Raw genomic sequence first — 23,441 nt, forward strand, 5'->3', positions numbered from 1 at the left:
AATAAAAAAATATGAAAAAGAAGTCAGAACAGAATAATTCATTAACTGAAGTGAAACATACACTAGTAGGAATTAACAGCAGATTATGTGATACAGAAGATCACATAAGCAATTTGAAAGACAGTATAATATAAATCACCCAAACAGAACAGTAAAAAATAATAATTTAAAAAGTAAGAACAATTTGAGGGATCTTTAGAACAGCATCAAGCCTACCAACATTCTCATTATATGTGTCCCGGAAGGAAAGAGAAATGGGTTGAAAATACATTTGATAAAATTATGGCTAAAAACTTACTGAACTTAAATTAAAATAAACAGATATTCATGTGGAGGAAGAACAGGATCTCAAACAATGTGAACTCAAGGATACATTGTTTGGAATCCTCGGTTCTGCTTTTGCTGCAAACGCTGTTCTAAGAGCAGTTTACATCTGGGAAGCAAGAAAAAACTTGAAATAAATTACCTTACCAGCAGTTTAAAAAGAAAATGGAAAAAAAGAGAAGCAAAATCCAAAGTAAACAGAAGGAAAGGGTAATAATGATCAGAAAGGAAATAAATAAAATAGAGCTCAAAAAGACAATGGGAAAAAAAAAAAAAAGAGATGAGTCCTTATCCAGGATGACAAAGAAGAAAAGAGAAAGGACTCAAATTAAAAAGTAAGAAATGAAAGAAGAAAAATAACAGATATCACAGTTATACAAAAATAAAGAGAATGCTATTAACAGTTTTGTGTCCAGAAAACTGGACACCTTAGAAGAAATGGAAAAATTTCTAGAAACATAAGAACTGCCAAGACTGAATCAAGAAGACTGAACACTTGATTAGATCAGTCACTTGTAGGGAAATTGAATTTGTAATAAAAAGTTCCCAGCTCACAAAAGTATGGGACTAGATGGGCTTCCCTGGTAGCTCAGCTGGTAAAGAATCCTCTTGTAATGCAGGGGACCCTGATTCAATTCCTAGGTCAGGAAGATCCAGTGGAGAAGGGATAGGGTACCCAGTCCAGTATTCTTGGGCTTCCCTGGTGGCTCAGCTGGTAAAGAATCTGCCTGAATGCAGGAGATCTGGGTTCAATATCTGGGTTAGGAAGATCCCCTGGAGAAGGGAACAGCTACCCACTCCAGCATTATAGTCTGGAGAATTCCATGGACTATATAGTCCATGAGGTCGCAAAGAGTCGGACACAGCTGAGCAACTTTCACTCTCACATGGCTTCACAGGGAATTCTACCAAACATTTCAAGAAGTAATACTACATAACCTTCACAAACTATTCAAAAATTTGAAGGGAATGGAAAGTCCCACATTTATTCTACAAGGCCATCATTATCCTAACAACAAAAGTATAGAAAGTTTTAGGCAAATATCTTTGATGAATACAGATGTAAAAATCCTCAGCAAAATATCAGCAAACCAAACCCAAGGATACATAAAAAGGAGCATACAACACAATCAAGTTAGAAATATTCAAGGTCACAAGGATGGTTCAACATCTGCAAATCAATCAGTGTGATACACCACCAAATGATAAGAAATGCAGAAAGAGATTTAACAAAATTCAACATTCATTCATGATAAAATTTCTCATCAAAGTGGGTATAGAGGGAACATATCACAACATAATGAAAGCAACACAACTAACATTATGCACAACAGTGAAAAGCTGAAAATGTTTCCTAGATTCAGACACAAGACCAGGATTCCCAGTCCCACTACTTATATTTAACATAGTATTGGAGGTCCTAGCCACAGTAATTAGAAAAGAAAAAGAAGTAAATAGCACCCCAATATGAAGAGAAGTGAAATAGTATCTATTTACAGGTGACATGATGCATTACATAGAAAACTCTGAAGTATCCACACAAAATCTACTGGAACTAAGAAATTAACTCAGTAAAGTTGCAGGATACAAGATTAATATACTGAAATCTATTATTTTTCTATATACAAATAGTGAAATATCAGAAAGAGAAAATTTCTTTAAAAATCTTGTTTAATGTCACACAAAAAGAACAAGATATCTGGGAATTAACCAAGTAGGTCAAAGACCTATATGCTAAAAATTATAAAATATTCATAAAGGAAAATAAAGATAATACAAAGAAGTGAGAAGGTGGCCTATGCTCTTGTATCAGAAGAATACTGTGAAAATGGCATAACTACCTAAAGAACCTACAGATGTAATGCAATCCTTATTAAAATATGCATGATATTTTTTCCACAAGACTAGAACAAATTATTCTAAAATTCATTTGGAACCAAAAAGGAACAAAAATAGGCAATGCAATCTTGATTTAAAAAAAAAAAAGAAGAAGAACAAAGCTGGAGGTATCAACTTTCCCATCTTCAGACTACACTGCAAAGCTAACACTATTTTTTTTAAAGAAAAGCATAGTACTAGCATAAAAACAAATACATAGATCAATGTAACAGAATAGAGACCCCAGAATGAACACATGCACCTTTAGACAATTAATGTATGACAAACGAGGCAAGGATAAACAATAGAGAAAAGACAGTCCCATCAATAATGACTCCTGTGAAAACTAGACAATTATATTTTAAATAATTAGAGATTAGAACATTCTCTCATGCCATATTTAATTTAAAAAAACCTCAAAATGTATTAAAAACATAAAGGTAGACTTGAAACTGTAAAACTTTTAGAATAGAACATAGGTAGAACACTGTTTGACATAAACTGTAGTAATATTTTTGGTACCTGTCTCCTAAACAAAAGAAATAAAAGCAAAATTAAATAAATTTTGTTGTTTTTCAATTGCTAAGTCACATCTGACTCTGACCTCATGGACTACAACACTCCAGGCTCCTTCACTCCCTCCAGGACTTTGCTCAAATTTATGTCTATTGAGTCAGTGATGCTACCTAACCATCTCATCCTCTGTCCTCCCCTTCTTCTTTTACCTTCAATCTTTCCCAGCATCAGAGTATTTTCCAATGTGTCATTTCTTTGCATCAAGTGCCCAAAGCATTGGAGCTTCAACTTCTGCATCAGTCTTTGCTGATTTCCTTTAGGATTGACTGGTTTGACTCCTTGCAATGCAAAGGATTCTCAAGAGTCTTCTCCAGCACTACAATTGGAAACCATCAATTCTTTCCACTCAGCCTTCTTCATGGTCCAACTCTCACATCTGTACATGACTACTGGAAAATCCATAGGTTTGACTATATGGACCTTTGTTGGAAAAGTGCTGTCTCTGCTTTTTAATGCACTATGTTTGTCATAGCTTTTCTTCCCAGGAGTAGGCGTCTTTTAATTTTGTGTTTGCAGTCACAAACTGCACAGATTCTGGAGCTCAAGAAAATAAAATCTGTCACTGTTTCCACTTTCCCTCCATCTATTTGCCATGAAGTGATGGGACCGGATGCCATGAGCTTCGTTTTTTGAATATTGAGCTTTAAGTCAGCATAGTTTTTCTTCGTTTTCTGTCACTAGAATGGTAACATCTGCATATATGAGGTTGTTGATACTTCTCCCAGCAAACTTGATTCCAGCTTGTGAGTCAACTAGCCAGACATCTCGCATGATGTACTCTGCTTATAAGTAAGCAGGGTGACAATATACAGCCTTGGTGTACCCCTTTCCGAATTTTGAACCACTCCGTTGTTTCATGTCCAGTTCTCACTGTTGCTTCTTGACATGCATATAGGTTTCTCAGGAGGAAGGTAAGGTGATCTGATATTCCCATCTCTTTAAGAATTTTCTAGTCTGTCGTGATCCACACAGTCAAGGGCTTCAGCATAGTCAATGAAGCAGAAGTAGATACTTTCTGGAATTCTCTTGCTTTTTCTATGATCCAACTAAGGTTAGAAATTTGATCTCTGGTTTCTCTGCCTTATCTAAACCCAGATTGTACCTCTGGAAGTTCAGTTCAGTTACTGTCAAAGCCTAGTTTGAAGGATCTTGAGCATTACCTTGCTAGTGTATGAAATCGGCACAGTTGTATGGTACTTTGAACATATTCTGGCATTGCCTTTCTTTGAGATTGGAATGAAAACTGACCTTCTCCAATCTTGTGAGCATTGCTGAGTTTTCCAAATTTGCTGGCATATTGAGTGCAGCACTTTAACAACATCATCTTTTAGGATTTGAAATAGCTCAGCTGGAACTCCATAACCGCCACAAGCTTTGCTCCAGGTAATGCTTCCTAAAGCCCACTTAACTTCATACTCCTGGGTGTCTGCCTCTAGAAGAGAGACCACAAAATTATGGTTATCTGGGTCATTGAGATTTTTTCTGTATGGGCCTTCTGTGTATTCATGCCACCTCTTCTTCATCTCTTCTACTTCTGTTAGGTTCTTGTGGTTCTTGCCTTTGACCTCTCTTCTTTTCTCAGCTATTTGTAAGGCCTCTTCAGACAACCATTTTGCATTTTTTTCCTTTGAAAATTTTGGTCACCACCTCCTGTACAATGTTGTGAACCTCTGTCCATAGTTCATCAGGCACTCTGTGTGTGTGTGCATGCTATGTTGCTTCAGTCATATCAGACTCTGTGAAACCCCATGGACTCTAGTCTGCCAGGCTCTATTGTCCATGGGATTCTCCAGGTAAGAATATTGGAGTGGGTTGCCATGCCCTCCTTCAGGGGATCTTGCTGACCCAGGGATCAAACCCGTGTCTCTTATGCCTCCTGCATTGGCAGGTGAGTTCTTTACCACTAGCCCCACCTGGGAAGCCCTCAGACACTTTGTCTACCATATCTAATCCTTTGAATCTATTTATCACCTCCACTAGGTAATTATAAAGGATTTGCTTTAGGTTATATCTGAATGGCCTAGTGGTTTTCCTGGCTTTCTTCAATTTAAGCCTGAATTTTGCAATAAGGAGCTCATGATCTGAGCCACAGTCAGCTCCAGGTCTTGTTTTTGCTCACTCTATAGATCTTCTCCATTTTCTGCTGCCAAGAATATATTATAATCAATCTGATTTCGATATTGACCATCTGGTGATGTCCATGAATAGAATGGCCTCTCTTGTTGTTGGAAGAGATTGTTTGCTATGACGAGTGTTTTCTCTTGACAAAACCCTATTAGCTTTTGCCCTGCTTAATTTTGTACTCCAAGGCCAAACTTGCCTGTTACTCCAGGTATGTCTTGATTTCCTACTTCTGCATTCCAATCCCCTAAGATGAAAAGATATCTTTTTTTTTTTTTTTTGGTGTTAGTTCTAGAAGGTCTTGTAAGTCTTCATAGAACCATTCAGCTTCAGCTTCTTCAGCATTAGTGGTTGGGGCATAGACTTGGATTACTGTGATGTTGATTGATTTTCATTGGAAACTAACTGAGATCCTTCTGTCGTTTTTGAGATTGCACCCAAGTACTGCATTTTGAACTCTTTTATTGACTGTAAGGGCTATTCCATTTTCTTCTGAGGGATTCTTAACCACAGTAGTAGTTGTACTGATCATCTGAATTAAATTCACCCATCCCTGCCCATTTTAGTTCACTGATTCCTAAAATGTCGATGTTCACTCTTGCCATTTCCTGTTTGAACACTTCCAATTTACCTTGATTCATGGACTTAACATTCCAGGTTCTTATGCAATATTGTTTTTTACAGCATCACACTTTACTTTCACCAGTCATATCCACAACTTGGAGTCATTTCTGCTTTGGCTCAGCCTCTTCATTCCTTCTGGAGCTCTTTGCTCTTCCCCAGTAGCATATTGGACAGCTACTGATCTGGGTGGGCCCATCTTCTGATGTCATATCTTTTTGCCTTTTTGTACTGTTAATGGGGTTCTCAATGCAAGAATACTAAAATGGTTTGCCATTCCCATTTCCAGTGTACCATGTTTTCTCAGAATCCTCCACCATGTCCATTCTTCTAGGGTGGCCCTCCATGGCATGGCTCATAGCTTCATGGAGTTACACAAGGCTGTGATCCATATGTTCATTTTGGTTAGCTTTCTGTGATTGTGGTTTTCGTTCTGGAGGCTGCAAGATTGTAGTTCTTGCTTCTTCTCTCTGTCCTCTGATGGATGAGATGAAGATAAGAGGCTTTTGCCATCTTCAAAACTTCTCTATTGCATGTTCCAGGACAGTGGAATATAATGACCAAGAGACACATGGACCAGTTCACAAAGCTGTAGTTTTGCCGAGTCCCAGAGAGGCATCTCCAAGTGTTGGCTGCATTTTTGTTAAGTCAAAGAACATGAGGAAGGGAGGGTGAGAGATGTGGGGAGAGAAATGAAGTAATTGTCCTAGATGGTGAAACAGATGAAGAGGATCAACATTTATTAACAGTTCAGCCATAATGCCTTACACTCTGCTTGGAATATTATCCTTGCTTCTCCTTACACACCCTACAAAGGTTCACACTGGCCCACATCAGTGGGAAGTTATTTCTACTTCCTCTGATTTTCTGAATATTAAGATCACACAGGTTATAACTTAACTATCATTTGCTGCTCCAAAAGTGCAGTGAGGAAGTCTTAGATATGAAGAATTCTGGGCTAGGGTCCTTGCCCCTCTGACCTTCCCTACAATCTCTTTTCATCAATTCTGAGTCTCTCCTCCGCTCTACAACATTGCCTGGTCCAAGGCTAAGCACATAGCTGACCCTCAATAAATGCTGACTGTCTAAAATTAGTCTTACTATTTCCCATCCTGCTCTCCTTTTTACCCAAAAACTCTCCCAAACCAACTCCAACCTTCAACCTTCCATAGGTTCATCTCTGCATAAGGGAAAGAGGTTGAGTAGCTCATTTTTACCTTTGCAAAGTAATTTACATTTGCAGGCTTCTGTCACAGGACTAGCATGGGCTCAGACAGAGCAGCTGCTTCTCCACCACAGAGTCTTAAGACTGGCCAACTGGCCTGTATTACTTTGATGCATAACATCGCGGGGGGGGGGGGTGGAATAAAAGACAGTAGGAAAAACTTTTTCCTATGATTCTAAGCTGAGATACATCATGACCCCAGGGTATAACATTCATTCTTGACTCAGCCAAAAGGAAGTTGATACACCAAATTCTAGTTATAGGCAAGAGAAGATTAGTGCAGAAAACTCTGTACCGTTCATTACCAAGGGTCAAGCCAAAGGTTCAGCAAAATGCTCCACTTCCTCTTAGACTCTTTATTAGATTAGCGATCTCTCTCACATCCCAAGCCTAGGAAGGTAAAGAACCTCAGAGTTCTGGGGAGGGAGATATACTGAAAGGTGAGGAGAAGATCTCAACCCAGGGAAAATCAGTCTATGTTTCACATATGTAATCCAGTGTTTCTCTCTGGGGAACAGTGAATGGCCCAGCCAACTCTGTCTTGAACTAAGGGACAGGTGATCACAGCAAAGCTTGAAGTGAGAATGACATGCAGAGAGTAAGTTGATATTCTGGACGATAGCTCACATACACCCCTAAGGTAGTAAGAGTCTTATGAATTTGCCTATATATAAGGATTTTTAAGCCTTTATATAACTAAATACAGAGGACTTCTGAAACTACTGCAGCTTCTCAGTCTACAGCTAAAACTCTCTGGCTCATATGTCAACTTATAACAGCCTAAAGGCAGCTCTAATGCCAGTACCAAGCAAAAATCTTTACTCTGTGGAAGGCTTACTACCCAGGCAATTTATATATCTTGCTCTTACCTCACCCTCTTGACCAAGTATCTGCTGTCCTTAGGAGATCAGAATTCTATAACTAGGAATGACAGGCCTATGAGGACCCTTAGAAATAACTTGGTTCCATTCCTCATGGCTCAGTAGTGAAACTAAAACCGAGAGGGATCAAGGACTTGTCCATGGAGACATAGCAAGAGAGTGGAATAGCCAGTACTAGAACTCTTGACTCTTAATCCAGTGCTTTCTTCATACTACCACACTGCTTCTTTCATGACAGAATTAATAACAGCTAACATTTATTGTGGGATTACTCTGTGTAAGGCCCTGTTCCAAGTGTTTACTGCATAAATTCATTTAATTCTAGTAATAAGATGATGAGGTAGTTACTATTATCCTGGTTTACAGAATAATAACCTGATGACAGAGAAAAATCTGCTCTATTTATTTCCTATCTGTGAAGTCAGATTTGAACTGTGGTGTTGGAGAAGAGAGAGTCCTTTAGACAGCAGGGATCAAACCCGTCAATTATAAAGGAAATCAGTCCTGAATATTCATGGAAGGATTGATGTTGAAGCTGAAGCTCTAGTACATTGGCCACCTGATGTGAAGAATTGACTCATTGGGAAAGACCCTGATGCTGGAAAAGGTTGAAGTCAGGAAGAGAAGGGAGCAACAGAGGATGATATGGTTGGATGGCATCACAGACTTGATGGACATGAGTTTGAGCAAGGTCTGGGCGTTGGTGATGGACAGGGAAGCCTGGCATGCTGCAGTCCATGGAGTCACAAAAAGTCGGACACGGCTGAGTGACTGAACAGAACTGAACTATGAAGTGAGAATGGGGGCCAGAAGCCAGGAAGGTCCACCAATGATAGCCAGACACTGTTATCAGAGAGGAAGAACTATTCTGTGAGAGAATGGGGTGGGAAAAGATGGCTGTAAATCAATCAAGTACACCTTAGTATGAATTTAATCACAGGACATTTGCTAAAATCTAGCTGAGATCAAATGGCATGGAAGAAATTGGGTTTTAACTGAAGGGAGGAACAGAAGGGAAGAGAAGAGAGAAAAGACAGGGAACTGTGGAGCTACAGCATTTGGGAGCTAAGGGAAAAGGGATGAAACAAATGAAGTGGGCAATAAGAATACCCTGAAGCTGGACACTATGCCCCACACTCACCCATCTTCACCCCGTATTTCCTGGAATCAGACTTTCAGGACTCATGAGGTCTACTGTTTTCCATGCCAGAAAAAATACAATAAAATAAACACACACACACACACACACACACACACACACACACACACACACACACACACACAAGAAAATGAGGCCCAGTAATCAAAGTTGGGGATGGGAAGAGCAGAGACCCCAGACACAGGGCCTAGTGCTTTCCCATCAGCCCTTTGTCTACTTTTGCAGATGGAGAAGGCCACAAGGCACCTGTCCTCCAACCTTGGAGAACAATATGAGTACAGCCCGTTTCCTGCTTAGTATTCTGTCAGAATTCAAGACAGATAAGCAGAGAAACTCTGCCCACCAGCCCTTGTTTTGCTCCAGAAACCCATTCCCACTGTCCTGATTATCAGCTCTTCTCTGAAACCCTAGCTGACTCATTTCACCTGACCCTCCTCCCAAGTCTTATACCCCTGGCGCTTTCTCATTTTGCTCCATAGGAATAAAAATGGTAAGACTAAGAAAAAGAAAAGCAAATGTGCCTTCATCACTGGTTTGGGGCTAGGAAAAAAGTGATGGAAGCTGTTGACTAAAATCAGGCTTCAAGATTATCTGACTTCAACAATGTTCATGACCCAGTTTCTTTAGCCTACATTCTCTTGTCCTCTAACCCTACACCCAACTCCCAACAACCCCCCATCACCAGGGACAGGAAGAACAGAATACTAACTATATAAACTCTCCCACTTCTAGCTTCAAGGTCCTCAGCCCGAGGGTCCAAACTTCCCTACCCATCTTCATCTTCCAACATCCCAATTCTCTTGACCTCCTGTACCCCAGCTTGCACAATGGTAGTTATGAAAGCATCAAGATATCAACAAGCAGGTTGGGGGGATGCGTAAGCAAGAAAAGAGTGAACAAATGGCTTAAGGGGGCCTACTTCTGGGAGACCAGAGATAGTCTGGTGTAATGGTACTCTGATCACTGCTTCTGATGAGCTATTATGAATAATTTCCCTCTCATTCAGATCGAAGCTGTGAAGGCACAGGGATAAAAGCACTTCAAAACTTCATAATTTTACCTTTGTGGGTGCCTGCGTCACTCACTGATTTTCATCCCACCTTCCCTCCCCCATCTCTCTTTTTCTCCTTTTCTTCCCCTTTTGTTTCTCTCCTCAGTCTTTAACTGGTCAATACTTGGATTGTAATATACTTGGGAGGAATTTCAAACTGTTGACTACAGTTTTTCCCTTCTTGTTCTTTTTTAAATCAGGAAAATGCCATTCTGAAACAAATAAACAAAAAAAAAACTGGTGTTTTGTTTGCAAATGGTCATTAATGAGGTTTTCTGGAGCTCAATTACATTTTATTTGAGGATGGTCCTCAATTAGGTTTATTGGGATTCAGTTACCTAATAAAGGCATGGAAAAAATAGGATAAATAGGCTAGTTTAGAAGGATGCCTTGGGAGTTAGACTGAGAGCTTGGCTTTAGGTATTAGGCAAGGGCCAGTACTATCTGCTTGTGTGTCCAAAAGCAAGGAGTGACTTCAGATAGCAACTGTAAGCTAATCGAAGCTAGCTGTAAGCTTTGAAAATCAAACTAGGGGAATGGATAGTGAACCTTCATAGGCTACTTGTTTCACTGATGCTGCTCTTCCTACTCATAACCCAAAGGTCATGGTCAAGGGGGCTTCCACAAAGCACTTGGGAACTCAGGCTGTGCCTTCCTTCCTTCTTCCATTGGCCTTGCCCCCACAGCCCTCAACTGCGGCATTAATAATGGTGTTGGTATCTGAGAAGAAGCTCCAAAAATAGCCAGTCCTAGGGGATAGGCCACAGATCCTGGCAGAAAACTGGAGACAGAAAAGACCCTGGGAAAGAAGTGTGAGAGAGGTTCAGATAGGAATATCTGGAATATATCTATCTGAATAGATTCATTACCACCACGTTTTGCAGTGATGGTAGAGCCACTAGAGAGACAGAATCAAGAACATCAGAACTCAAAGAATTTTGGAGATTATTTAGCTTAGTCTAGACGATCTCTTGGGTACCAACCCAGAAGATAATCTAAGAGCCCAAGGAGTTCCACTGGGAGCATACTGGGCTTCCATGGAATACATCTTTGCTGAAAATCACAAATCTAGTTTAATCAAGTTGTATACATGGCAAACCAAAGCCAAGAAAGAGTAAGGTACTTGTTGAAAGTAATGCCTCGAACTCAGGTCTCCTGACCCAACACCACAGGAATCAGAAATACTTCAAACTTATGATGTATTTTAGTTCTTTTTAAACTGTATATTTTCGCAGATCATGTAATTTGCTCCTTCCAGTGGCAAAATAGGTATTATTTTCCCATCGTTTGACCAATGAGAACCTGAAGCTCCGAGTGTGTTAGCAGTCTGTCCAAGATGACATAACAAAGTAGCTTTAGCCACATTACATTCAGATTGACTCTGGCAAATCAGCAGTGCCCAAAGTGTTAACAGCTTAGAAATAGCTCTGTGATTCCCACCCATAACCTGAATCACTAAGCTGTACTTCTTACATCATCCATCTCAGAGAAAGAACGTCAATCAGCACTAAAAACATTCTAAGTTGTTCTATCCTTCCATATGCCTCTATTGCACTCCACCCCAAAATCTTCAGATACACCAAGAATGCCAAGGCAGATATGGAAATTCCTTTCTTTAGGTATATGGATCTGCACTTATTTTCAGGTTAAATTCATCCGTTTGTTAATTTTTTGAGCATCTAATGTTTAAGGCCCTTAAAGAAAAAGAAAACAGAAAAATGTAATACTTTTTTATGCATGTAACTAATTAGATAGTATAATAGCTAGTTCAGGTGTGGAGCATGGTGAAGAGGAGGGAGAGAGTGAGAGAGGCTGAAACTTCAGAGAAGAGTGTACATTTCCTCTGAAGCACATGCATTTTGAAGGAATGGACTTTGGGATGACCATGTGGAAGAAGCCTTAAAGGATAAACAAAATTTAGTCACGTGGAGATGGGAGGATGTTGGGAGCCAGCGTGAGGAACTCCTCCCATGGCAAAGGTCATGAGGAAGGAAGCTTGGCATACGCAAAGGTGTGATCAAGCCTCAGGAAACCCCCTGTTCCCGAGCACCTACCCCCAAAACCAGAGTACTTTACGGGGAGCTCTTCCCCATAGCCATTTCTCACAGAGAAGGAGTTAACTTGCAGCTCCAGTTAATAAAAATTCCTGGGCGTGACAAGTGTTTCAACTTACAAACTCTGAAGGTTCTCTGGCCTGCCTGATCAGGTTTGTCAGGCCACATGTGATTGTTCACAGCCTCCCAACTGTGAGAGGCACGGGATGTTTTAAAACTTTCTAAATACAGACTCTTTTAAGAAGTTAGAAGATCATTAGTATAGTATTAGTAGGTTGATTAGGAATTATATTGGTGAAGGGTTTTTTCATTTGTCTTGCCAATAATTACTGCTAATTCCCTGCCCTGGGTGTGACAAGGATGTCTCAGATCAAACCTCTCTGCTGACAGACTAGCTCGTGTGTGTGACAACCTCTCAACCATAAACAGCACAGAGTTTGGAGTATTAGCATAGGGCTTTTTTCATTGATGAGTCAGTGATTGCCATCAGGCCTCCATATCCTTAGGCACCTGGGAATATATTAATCAATGTATTTGGAATATAGAAAAGGAAATATAGTAGTTTTTGATGTTAGCAATACTAGACTTTTTGAGTTAATGAATCTTCTCTTTTGTTATAGATCACTCTACTTTGTTATAAATCACTGTGTCCTTGCTATGCAAAACTGTAACTTTATCACTATCTTAAGACTAAATAGATCTTAAGGGAAACATTGGTGAAGGGTTTTCATTTGTTGGGCTGATGTTTGCTGCTAAATCTCCATATTCCCTGCCCTTATAATGAATATAACTAGCATATAGGAGAAATAAGTATTAACCTTTAAGATTAATCATGTTAAACCTTAGGTTAAGTAAATTCCTTTCTTGATTGTAACTCACTACACCCTCACCCTATAGGAATGCAACTTTATTGGAGGGTGGCGCCTGATTTAAGAAAAAATCACCCCTGGAAAAATAAGTTTTCTGGTTAACTGACCGGTATCAGAAAGGGCCATAAAATGTCAGCAGACCTCATGGCCAGAAGATGATGAAACTCATAAGACCTTTGTATAATTTTATATGAAGCACCTGATTGTGACAAGGGTCAGGTCTGCTGACCCCCACGTGACTGTGTATTCATCCCTATGCATAACAAAAAGGTATGTAAACAAATCTGAAAAATAAAGAAATCGGATCAGTTTCTGGAAAGACTGATTCCCCCATGTCATTTCTTTCTCGCTCCCCGTTTTCCTGGCTGAATTCCCATCTGGTACGAGGGTACGAACCAAGACTACTGACTTTGCCGGGGCTTCTAAGATCGGACCGGGGAGGCCTCAGTGCCTCCTCTCCCTCGGGAGAATGGAAAGACGCCTGTGGCCTATGTAGGTGGTGATTAGTATTCCTTGTAAACCAGTTATTCAGACTCTTTTTCTACTACACTATCTGTTTCTAATCTCCCTCTATATCTGTAATTAAATAAGTTTTTTCCAGGACGCCAATTCTGTCCCCACCTTCGAATTACCCTGGAGCCACCAGGGCTGGACCCCGGCAGGAGGAGTAAAGAATATTTCAGATGGAAGGCCTGAGGAAAAAAAAAAAAGAGGATATAATTTTTGGTGTGCATAGGAAGAAAAGCAAGTTGCTAAATTTGGCTGAATTCAGGATTTTTAAACTAGAGTAGAAGGGATAGCAATAGAGAGGCAGTTTGTTGTCAGACAGAGTTAGACTTAAGGCTAAAGAGCTTGAACTATATTCTGCATTGTGGGACTGTTGACATCAGATTTGTTTTAAGCAGGAGAGTGATACCATCCGATTTGTTTTTAAACAAATTGTCCAGAAGAGAAATTATGACAGCTTGAGGACGAAAATAGTGAGCCGGGTTGAAAGGAAGGAATTTTCAATCAGCCAAATAATGTTTTTGGAAAAAACTCTGAGTTCTGCAAGATCATCACTGCGTAAGATATATTACAAAATAAAGAGCTTTCACAGATCCACGAGCAAAATACAAACAAGCTACCACAGACAAATGAGCACTAATATGAAAATGAAATTTATAGAAAAGAAATATAAATGGCTAATAAGTGTATTTTTATGTGCTTAACCTCTGCAGTAGTAAGGAATATGTAAATGGCTCAAAAAACCATATTTCATTTGTACAACGTACAGAATTTGAAAGATGACTTAATGAATGTACAGAAAGAGGGATATGTGATAAAGCAAATATAGTTAACTGTTAATGGTAGAATCTAGGTAGTGGATATATGGGTGTTCACTGTATAATTCTTTCAACTTATCTGTATGTTTGAAAATATCCATAATGAAATATTGGAGGGGAGGGGCAGAATTTTAAAGCATAACTCTTTTGGCACAATAATTCCATTTCTAGGAATCTACCTTACAGAAATAGATGTTCACATGTACATAATAAATAACCAAAGAGGTATCCTGAAGCCGTATGTGTCATAGGAAAGAAATTGGAAATCATTTAGCTGTACATCAGAAGAAATATTTAAATACACTATGGTATACCCATACTATGAAATGTGTGGCTGTTTTTAAAAATAGAGTAGATCCATATACTGAAATGAGATGTCCAAAATATATTGTGAAGTCAAAAATGCAAATTACAGACTCAGCTATAAAGTGTGATCCATTTAAATTTAAAAGCAAAACTATTAGGTTGATATGGATGTATATAGTTTTGGATACATATAGAAAAAAGGATTAGAAGAATACACAGAAAATTGTGAACTATATTTACCTCTGGGAGGAAAATATGGATGTAAGGAGCTTTTCCTTTCTATTCTGTGTACTTTTATGTAGTTTGAATTGTCTGCAATATGATTGTTGATTGGGGCTTCCCAGGTGGCGTGCGTGCCTAAGTCACTTCAGTTGTATTCAACTCTGTGAGTCCCTGTGGATGGCAGCCTGCCAGGTTCCTCTGTCCATGGAATTCTCTAGGCACAAATACTGGAGTGAATTTCCATGCCCTGCTCCAGGTGCTCATCCCAACCCAGGGATCCAGGGATCGAACCTGCATCTCTTATATCTTCTGCATTGGCAGAAGGATTCTTTACCACTAGTGTAACCAATAAGAAAATGACACTAGTGGTAAAAGAATTTGCTTATCAATGCAGGAGATGCAAGAGAGGCAGGTTCTATCCCTGGGTTGGGAAGATCTCCTGGAAAAAGAAATGGTACCCCACTCTGTTATCCTTGCCTGGGAAAATTCAGTTGGCAGAAGAGCCTGGGGAGGTAGGGCAGACTACAGTCCATGGGGCCACAAATAGTTGGGCGCAATTGAGCGATTGAGCACATAGCACTTTTAACTGTACATTACTTATTTCCCCCCCATATTTTATTTATTTGTTTGCCATTCATTCATTTATCTATAAATCAATAGATTTATTTATATTATAAATATAATATATATTAATATAAATATAATATATTTAAATTAATATATTTATTAATTATTCATTTATCTACTTATTAATCCATCTATCCATTTTTGATTGAAGTCTTTTTGTAAAGTTTTTTTTTTAATTTTTACAATGTTGTGTTCGTTTTTGCCATACAACAATGCAAATCAGCCATAATTATACATACACCCCCTCCCTCCCTGGCCTCCCTCCTCTCCCCCCATCCCATCCATTGCTGTGTAGCATAGAGCCCAGCCTGGCACTGTATTTTCTTATCTTTTGATGCATTTCAAAGTAAGTTGCAGAATTACTCTTATGTTTTAAAATTCAATAAAGACAAAAGATATTATCAACATTGAATATAAAGACTTAGCAGTTAAGTCAACTGGGACAAGGTTGTGTATGTTGGATTCTAGGAAAGAGAAGATGACGATGGCTCTGAGGTTCACTGTGTAAACACAAGGCAAAAAGCCCAAAAGCTCCTCTCTGTAAGAAATAGAAAAAAAAAAAGGCCCAATGTGCCAGATGCTAAGGGCAGAGCAATGGTCACTGGAAATCTGAAAAAGAATTGTTGGTAAAGGATGGAAAAGGAAGTGGATTTGAGAAAGGAAATATCCTAAGAATTCAGCTCAATGACACTCCTTCTGACCTTCCTCTAACAAGGACAAGGAGTCCCAGTCTGCAATACAAAGATTTTTTTTTGTAAGCCTTCAGTTCACAATGAATCCCAGTTTTATAACTTCAAATCTGGACAGTCCCTCTGGATTCATCCATGGGGGATAAAAATTATATATCTTTCGTAGCTCTTTAGAGCTAGAAAGGACCTAAAGAATCACTGAGGCTGACCTCCCCCACTTCCACAACTAACAGTGGAAAAAATGAGGCTCAGAGATGGAAAGAAACTTGATTAAATTAAAGTTTCCTGACTCCCAGGCAAAAGTTCTTTCCATCTCTGTAGCAGGATTGGCTAGGCTTCTTCAATATCACCAGACCACATCAGAAACCTGGATCTACTCTTGATTCCACCAATGGTTTCCAAAATCTTTTTTTCTAGACAGGATACACCATTAAGTCAAGTCACATAATCTGGAAGACTCTGTTTTCCCTTGCCTTTTTCCAAGTCTCCACTGTGCCCTATGTCCTTCAGCCTCAGTCAGACAGTGAGGATTACACTCAGTCCATCAGTGTCGTCCTCCATCCCTCAACAGCCAACAATGCTGACCACCCTCACTCCTAGCAAAGGACCAGACCATGTGCAGTTCATTGGCAGCCATCTCAAGGATGGGTCACTCCAGCCCTATGGTTTTTCTTCTCCATTGTCATTAGGAGGTACTGTCTACCATTAGTGGAGAAGGCAGTGGCACCCTACTCCAGTACTCTTGCCTGGAAAATCCCATGGACGGAGAAGCCTGGTGGGTGGTAGTCCATGGGGTTGCTAAGAGTCGGACACGACTGAGCAACTTCACTTTTGCTTTTCACTGTCATGCATTGGAGAAGGAAATGGCAACCCACTCCAGTGTTCTTGCTTGGAGAATCCCAGGGACAGGGGAGCCTGGTGGGCTGGCCTCTATGGGTTGCACAGAGTCGGACATGACTGAAGCGACTTTGCAGCAGCAGCAGCAGCAGCAGCAGTCTACCATTAGACAGGGAAGCACTGCCATTCCTTGAACTTCTGAGGAGAATGAAGATTGGGCAAGGCATAGTTTTTTATGGGAGACTACACCATGTCACAGATATTTGTTTACTGGCACTGCCCAGCTCAAAAACCAAGCATGGCTGCAAGCTGCTAAATTTGCCTTTCCAGGATCAGGTCCAAACTGTCTGAGTCTAGTGCTCAAGGGCTCCGTTTGCAACCCCAATTTCTTTTCTTTTCTTTTTTTTTTTGCAACCCCAATTTCTATTTCCCTTTTTTGGATCAGCAGTCACACTAGCCATTAGCTGCCAGTTCCTTCAAGCTAGGCTTCAACAGTATGTGAATTGAGAACGTTCATATGTACAAGCTGGGTTTAGAAAATGCAGAGGAACCAGAGATCAATGCCAACATCTGCTGGATCATAGAAAAAGCTAGAGAGTTCTAGAAAAACATCTACTTCTGTTTCATTGACTATGTTATAGCCTTTGACTTTGTATATCACAACAAACTGTGGAAAATTCTTAAAGACATGGGGATACCAGACTACCTTACCTGCTTCCTGCCAAACCTGTATGCAGGTCAAGAACAAGCAGTAACAGTTAGAACTAAACATAGAACAACAGACTGTTTCCAAATTGGGAGACGAGAATGTCAAGGCTGTATCTTGTCACCCTGCTTGTTTAATTTATATACAGAGAACATCATGTGAAATGCTGGGCTGGATAAATCACAAGATGGAATTGAGATTGCTGGGAGAAATATCAATAATCTCAGACATGCAGATGATACCACCCTTATGGCAGACAGTGAAGAGGAACTAAAGAGCCTCTTGATGAAAGTGAAAGAGGAAAGTGAAAAAGTGACTTAAGATTCAACATTCAAAAAACTAAGATCATGGCATTTGGGTCCCATCATGTCATGGCAAATAGATAGGGAAACAATGGAAACAGTGACAGACTTTATTTTCCTGGGCTCCAAAATCATTGCATATGATGACTGCAGCCATGAAATTAAAAGAGTAAATTAAATTAAAATTTACTCCTTGGAAGTAAAGCAATGACAAACTTAGACAGTATATTAAAAAGTAGAGACATTACTTTGCCAACAAAGGACCATATAGTCAAAGCTATGGTTTTTCCAGTAGCCATGTACAGATGTGAGAGCTGGACAATAAAAAAGGCTGAGCACCAAAGAACTGATGCCTTCAAACTCTGGTGCTGGAGATGACTCTTGAGACTCCCTTGGACAGCAAGGAAATCAAACCAGTCAATCCTAAAGGAAATCAACTCTGAATATTCAGTGGAAGGTCTGATGCTGCAGTTGAAGCTCCAATAGTTTGGCCACCTGATCTGAAGAGCTGACTTGTTGGAAAAGACTCTGATGCTGGGAAATATTGAAGGCAGGTGGAGAAGAGGATGACAGAGGATAAGATGGTTGAATGGCATCACTGACTCGATGGACATGAGTTTGAGCAAGCTCCGGGAGACTGTGAAGGACAAGGAGGCCCGGTGTGCTGCAGTCCATGGGGTTGCAAAGAGTCAGACACAACTGAGCAACTGAAAAACAACAACATATCCATGAAGGCACACATGTTTTTCATGTGTCCAGGAATTTTGTCCCAGTCTCTGCTGTCTTCCTCTAGTAGTGTAAACCGTACCCAGAGCACTTCAAGGCCCACCACAAATGCCTCTTGAGGACCCACCCAAACCAGAAATTCTCATCTAGTATCAGAAAGTCTTAAAGTTTCAGGCCTCAGAAGGTGGGCTGACCTGCCTTAAGTGACCAGCCAAGATTAGAATCTAAGGCTCCCAAATTTCTAACCTAGTGTATTTTTATTGCTCCACATGATTTCTGTCTTTTCTGTACACCCCCCCCCCCAAAGCACCTGCCTTTCCCACAAATGACTTGAAGCTAAGGGCAAGAGCCTATTTCATCCATTACTCTCTGCCCTCATCTCCAGTTGCTCAGTACAAGGCATCACACCAGCAGATGCTCTGCGTTTTTGCATAACAAGACAGAGCAATTGCCTTTGCAGTGACTAAAAAGCAATGCAGTTGTCATAGGACAATCCAAGCAACATCAAAGGAGGCCCTGAGTCTACTCTTCAGAGACCTTGGCTGTTGCGAAACACTACAGCCATTGAAAGTGTATCTGTTGGATGGACATTAGAGTCACACCTCAGCCAGTAAAGAAGGGAGAGGCATTTTAGTTCCTTTAGGGGTCCATCTTCAAGATGTTATGGAGATCCAATTCTACAACTCCTGTAAATTCAAGAGTGCAAAAAACTAAAGCCCATTTTTTTTTTTTTTTACAATTTTATTTTTACTGGTCAAAGGGATTTTTTCAGGTAACCCAGTGAAGTCTAATTCTCTGACTTTACAGAAGAGGTATTTTTAGTCCAGAGAGATGATGGGATTTCTCTAAAGTCATGACATGAATGAATGATAGACTCTCCCAATTTCTTGTACAAGCCTTTTTCAGCCCCAGCAAATGAATAGATAGTTGTTACAAACCTCGTCTTAAGAACAGAAAGAGCTGCAGCCTAGATGAACAGAGACTCCACTCCTGGCATTCCATTTTATCATTGGACATATCCAAACCTTGCTAAGTTTCAAATGGGATAATTTATGTAAAGAAGTGAAATTGAAGTCGCTCAGTTGTGTCCGACTCTTTGTGACCCCATGGACTGTAACCTACCAGGTTCCCCCATCCATGGGATTCTCCAGGCAAGAATACTGGAGTTGGTTGCCATTTCCTTCTCCAGGAGATCTTCCCGACTCAGGGATTGAACCTGGGTGTCCCGCCTTGCAGGCAGACCTCTGAGCCGCAAATTGCCTGATACACAATAAAAATACTTCTCCCTCCCTGTTAGGTTGAGGTTCCTTTATAGTAAGCTTAATTCTGCCTCCTGGTGGTTTCCACTCTGTTGAAATCTGACCCATCCTAGGTTCTCCTTTCTAGAGACACTTAAGACAAATAATCCTTTTCCACATGACAGCTTTGAAGGCATTTGAAGAGAGCACCCCTGCTCTACTTCCCTTCCTTCAAAATGGTTCACTGCAAGACTATCCTTCACCCACTCAGACTTCATCTTCCTGCAAATAGGGGGACTAAGCTTGGCCTCATTTTCCACAAAATCATTACATTTATAATGAGAGGTTGTCATTCGGTCTCTGCCTGGAGAATTGGGCCAACAGAAGTACACTTACCTTGTGGCCTCAAGCCCCTTAAAACACAAGCAAAGGCTGAACTGAGTACAACACCCAAAGTGTCCAAGTGTTGAAGTGCTCGGTCCTCAGGTGAGCCAGTAGCTTCACACTGCCACTGGTAGCTTCCCCAACACTGTCCTTGGCTCCTTACATCCCCCATCTCTCTTCCTCATTTCCCCATCCCATTCCCACGGTAGAACTCAGCTACCCTACATCCCTAAATCTGTAAGCTCGATTGTTGAACCATGCAAACTGTTAAGCCTTGAGTCGCTCCAGGCAGGTGCTCCTGCTCAACTACCTATCCTGGCATGCCCCAGTGGTCCCTGCAGGCTCCCCAGGGAGCCCTTGTCTCGAGCATTTTCCCCAAGCTGGTGGCAAAGTGAGCCTTTGCCCTGGCCGGCACAAGGCACGAGTTCTGCAGTGAGCCTACATTGGGAGTTACCTTGCAAGCATTGAGTAGTAGAAGCGCTTCGTTGGACGACTGGACGTAGGGGTGGGTGGGATCTCACCTAGGTTGCGCTCCTTTCGCCACGGTCAGGCCTGGAGTAGAGTGGCAGGCTGGATGGAGGGTCCCCGTCCCTCGTAGCCAGGAGTTGGACTGACCCACTGATGAGCGGCAGGGCTAGGGTGCCGGCGGAGAATACCACAGAGGCAGCTTCGGAAGGGGCGCCGCTGCGGAGGGAGCGCTGCTGGTCGCCGCCTAGGCAGCCCAAAAGAGAGAATCAGCCACCGGTTGCTGTGACAGCCCCTGGCCCCCAGCTGCGCCTTGCTTGTAGGCCGCAGTCACTCTCAGCAGGTTACCGGCACGTCAGAGGGCTCTGGCGGAGGTGCCTGCGGCGTCGGCTAGGGGTCAAGGAGGTTTGAATTCAACTGAGCCTCTCCTGGCGCTGCTGCTCGCCAGCTACTGGGCGTCAGGGCGGCGGGTTCCTCGGGTCACAATTGGCGGAAGATGGAGCCTTAGACGCGAGCAAAGTGAGTGGGAGTGGTAGGGAGGGGCCCCAACCCTGAAGTTCAGATCGGAACTCTGCTGCCTGCACTGAGAAGGCTGGCTGAAGGCCAACGCCCACTCCCTCCCAGGGGCGGACTTGGGTGGCCTAGATTCTCCAGGGGGTGGAGGCGGAGGTACCCGAGCTAGGGTGAGAGGCAGAGCGTCAAACTCGCTGCTCTCTAATGCCACCCACCTCCCCTCCTTACCGTGTGCTTGGGTCGCGAAGACTGACTTGGTCCACCAATACCTGACGTAACACAAACATTTCATTAGCCAAATGACTGACCTCTCTAGAGCCAAAGGCTGGGAGGGCAGAGTAAGGAGGGATCCTTCCCTTTCCAGGCCCCTCAGAGAGGCCGCTGGAGAGCCCTACGGAGCACCACACCCTGGCCTGGAGTCCCCATCTCACGCCTCCAGGAGGCCCGGCGATTTGTGAGGGAAGGGGAGGGTGGGGTGGCATGGCGCGACGGGCTGTCGACAACCTTTTCCTGGATCCATTCAATCCGCTACTCTAAGTTTCCTGGCAATTACAACATCCCCAGGAGGGCAGATTCCCCGGCTGTTAATCACGGTGTGCATTTTTAAACCACCCCCACCCCCCATCTTTTTTGCAAATTTAGCTGGCGTGCTTCCAGCCTACAAGCTTGGGATGGTTGGGAAAAGACACAGCTCCACAGTTCAAGTGTGGTGGGCAGGAGGATTTGAATGTTGCTTTCCTTCAGCTCTCACCAGATGTGTACTAGAACACGAAGGAATATTGCCTCTTAGATATCCCACCTCCTGGCTGAGGAAACCTACATTTGAGCCCTTGCTTGCTAGGTGGAAGGAACTGACTTCAGAATTTTTCCGGAGGGCTTAGTGAACACACCTCAGTTTTTAAATAAAGAAGTTAAGCTAATCAACCTAGAAATTATACTAATGAATCTGTATAACATGCTGCAGGCGAGGTGGGGGAGGGGCGGGGTGGACTCACATAAATGACTTCAGCACTCTAAAAACATCAGTGTTCAATGGAGGGAATTGTGTGAGGCAGCACTCCTCTGGAAAAGATTTTCTTGAAATTCTACCAGTAGGTTGAAAAGCAACCATCCTTGACAAATGCATGTAGCGAACAAGTTTATCCTGTAGCATTGCCAGATGTGAAACGGGACATGACTTTCAGGATAGATGGTCAACTCCATACAAAAGCCAGATCTGGGGCTTCTCTTACATTGCTGCTGTTGCTGCTAAGTCGACTCTGCAACCCCATAGGCCGCAGCCCACCAGGCTCCACTGACCCTAGGATTCTCCAGGCAAGAACATTGAAGTGGGTTGCCATTTCCTTCTCCAATGCATGAAAGTGAAAAGTGAAAGTGAAGCCACTCAGTCGTGTCCAACTCTTAGCGACCCCATGGACTGCAGCCTACCAGGCTCCTCCATCCATGGGATTTGCCAGGCCTTTCCTACCTCTCACTTTCTCCTTTTGCTTCTAGTCTTCCTTCCAGGGTGTGTAGTATCTGATAGGAGTCTGAGAAGACTTCACCACCTCCAAACTGAGAGGAAACCCATGAGCTAAGCATGCACGTCTTTAGGCCTTTAATGGTGGTGGTTTAGTTGCTAAGTCGTGTCTGACTCTTGCGACCCCATGGACTGTAGCCTGCCAGGCTCAGAGGAGTCCATGGGGATTCTCCAGGCAAGAATACTGGAGTGGATTGCCATTTCCTTCTCCAGGGGATCTTCCCAACCCAGGAATCAAACCTGGGTCTCCTGCATTGCAGGCAGATTCTTTACCGACTGAGCTATGAGTGAAGCCCTTAGACCTTCAATATTTTTCATCTATTAAATGACCATAATAAAAGGACCTTCTTCCCAGTATTTCAGAAAGGATTCAGTGGGTTGGTCTATGCCTAGCCAGTAATCAGAGCTCTGTGTTTCTCTTCCTCTTCCAAGATGAAAGAAAGATGGTGATTCCAAGGCTGCCTTTTATTCTCATTGTTGTACATGGCCCATTGCCCTTGATGAAGGCAGAACCAGATCACCAATGGATGACCATACTCTGAGGGAAAGGTCCTAGCTTCCTGCTTTAAAAACAAGCCCCTTCATGCTTTCCACAGGGCCTGGCTTTTTTTTTCTTTTTAGTTTTCCCCGTGCCTTGTAGGATCTTAGTTCCTTTACCAGGGATTGAACTTATGCCCCTTACAGTGGAAGCATGGAGTCTTAAACACTGGACCACCAGAAGAGTCCCTACAGGCCTATCTTAATGAGCTCAGATCAGAGACTTCAAAACAAAGGCCACCTCTTTCTACATACTATATGTAGATCCCTGAAAATATCCCCTGGA

General features: G+C 41.9%; 1 protein-coding gene across 4 annotated transcripts in view; it reads right to left on the minus strand.

Moving 5' to 3' along the window:
• ARHGEF9 (Cdc42 guanine nucleotide exchange factor 9) overlaps window positions 1-21,039 on the minus strand; it is a 456,132-nt gene extending 435,093 nt beyond the window's left edge. The window contains exon 1 of one of the 4 annotated variants that reach the window (XM_070291522.1): window positions 20,643-21,039. The gene's annotated coding sequence lies outside the window, so the exon portion shown is untranslated. The remainder of the gene's footprint in view (window positions 1-20,642) is intronic. The other 3 variants (XM_070291525.1, XM_070291524.1, XM_070291523.1) reach the window with 3 other exon arrangements.
• Window positions 21,040-23,441: the final 2,402 nt, after the last annotated feature.

This window comes from Ovis canadensis, chromosome X, assembly GCF_042477335.2.
Source record: "Ovis canadensis isolate MfBH-ARS-UI-01 breed Bighorn chromosome X, ARS-UI_OviCan_v2, whole genome shotgun sequence".
Lineage (NCBI taxonomy): Eukaryota > Metazoa > Chordata > Mammalia > Artiodactyla > Bovidae > Ovis > Ovis canadensis.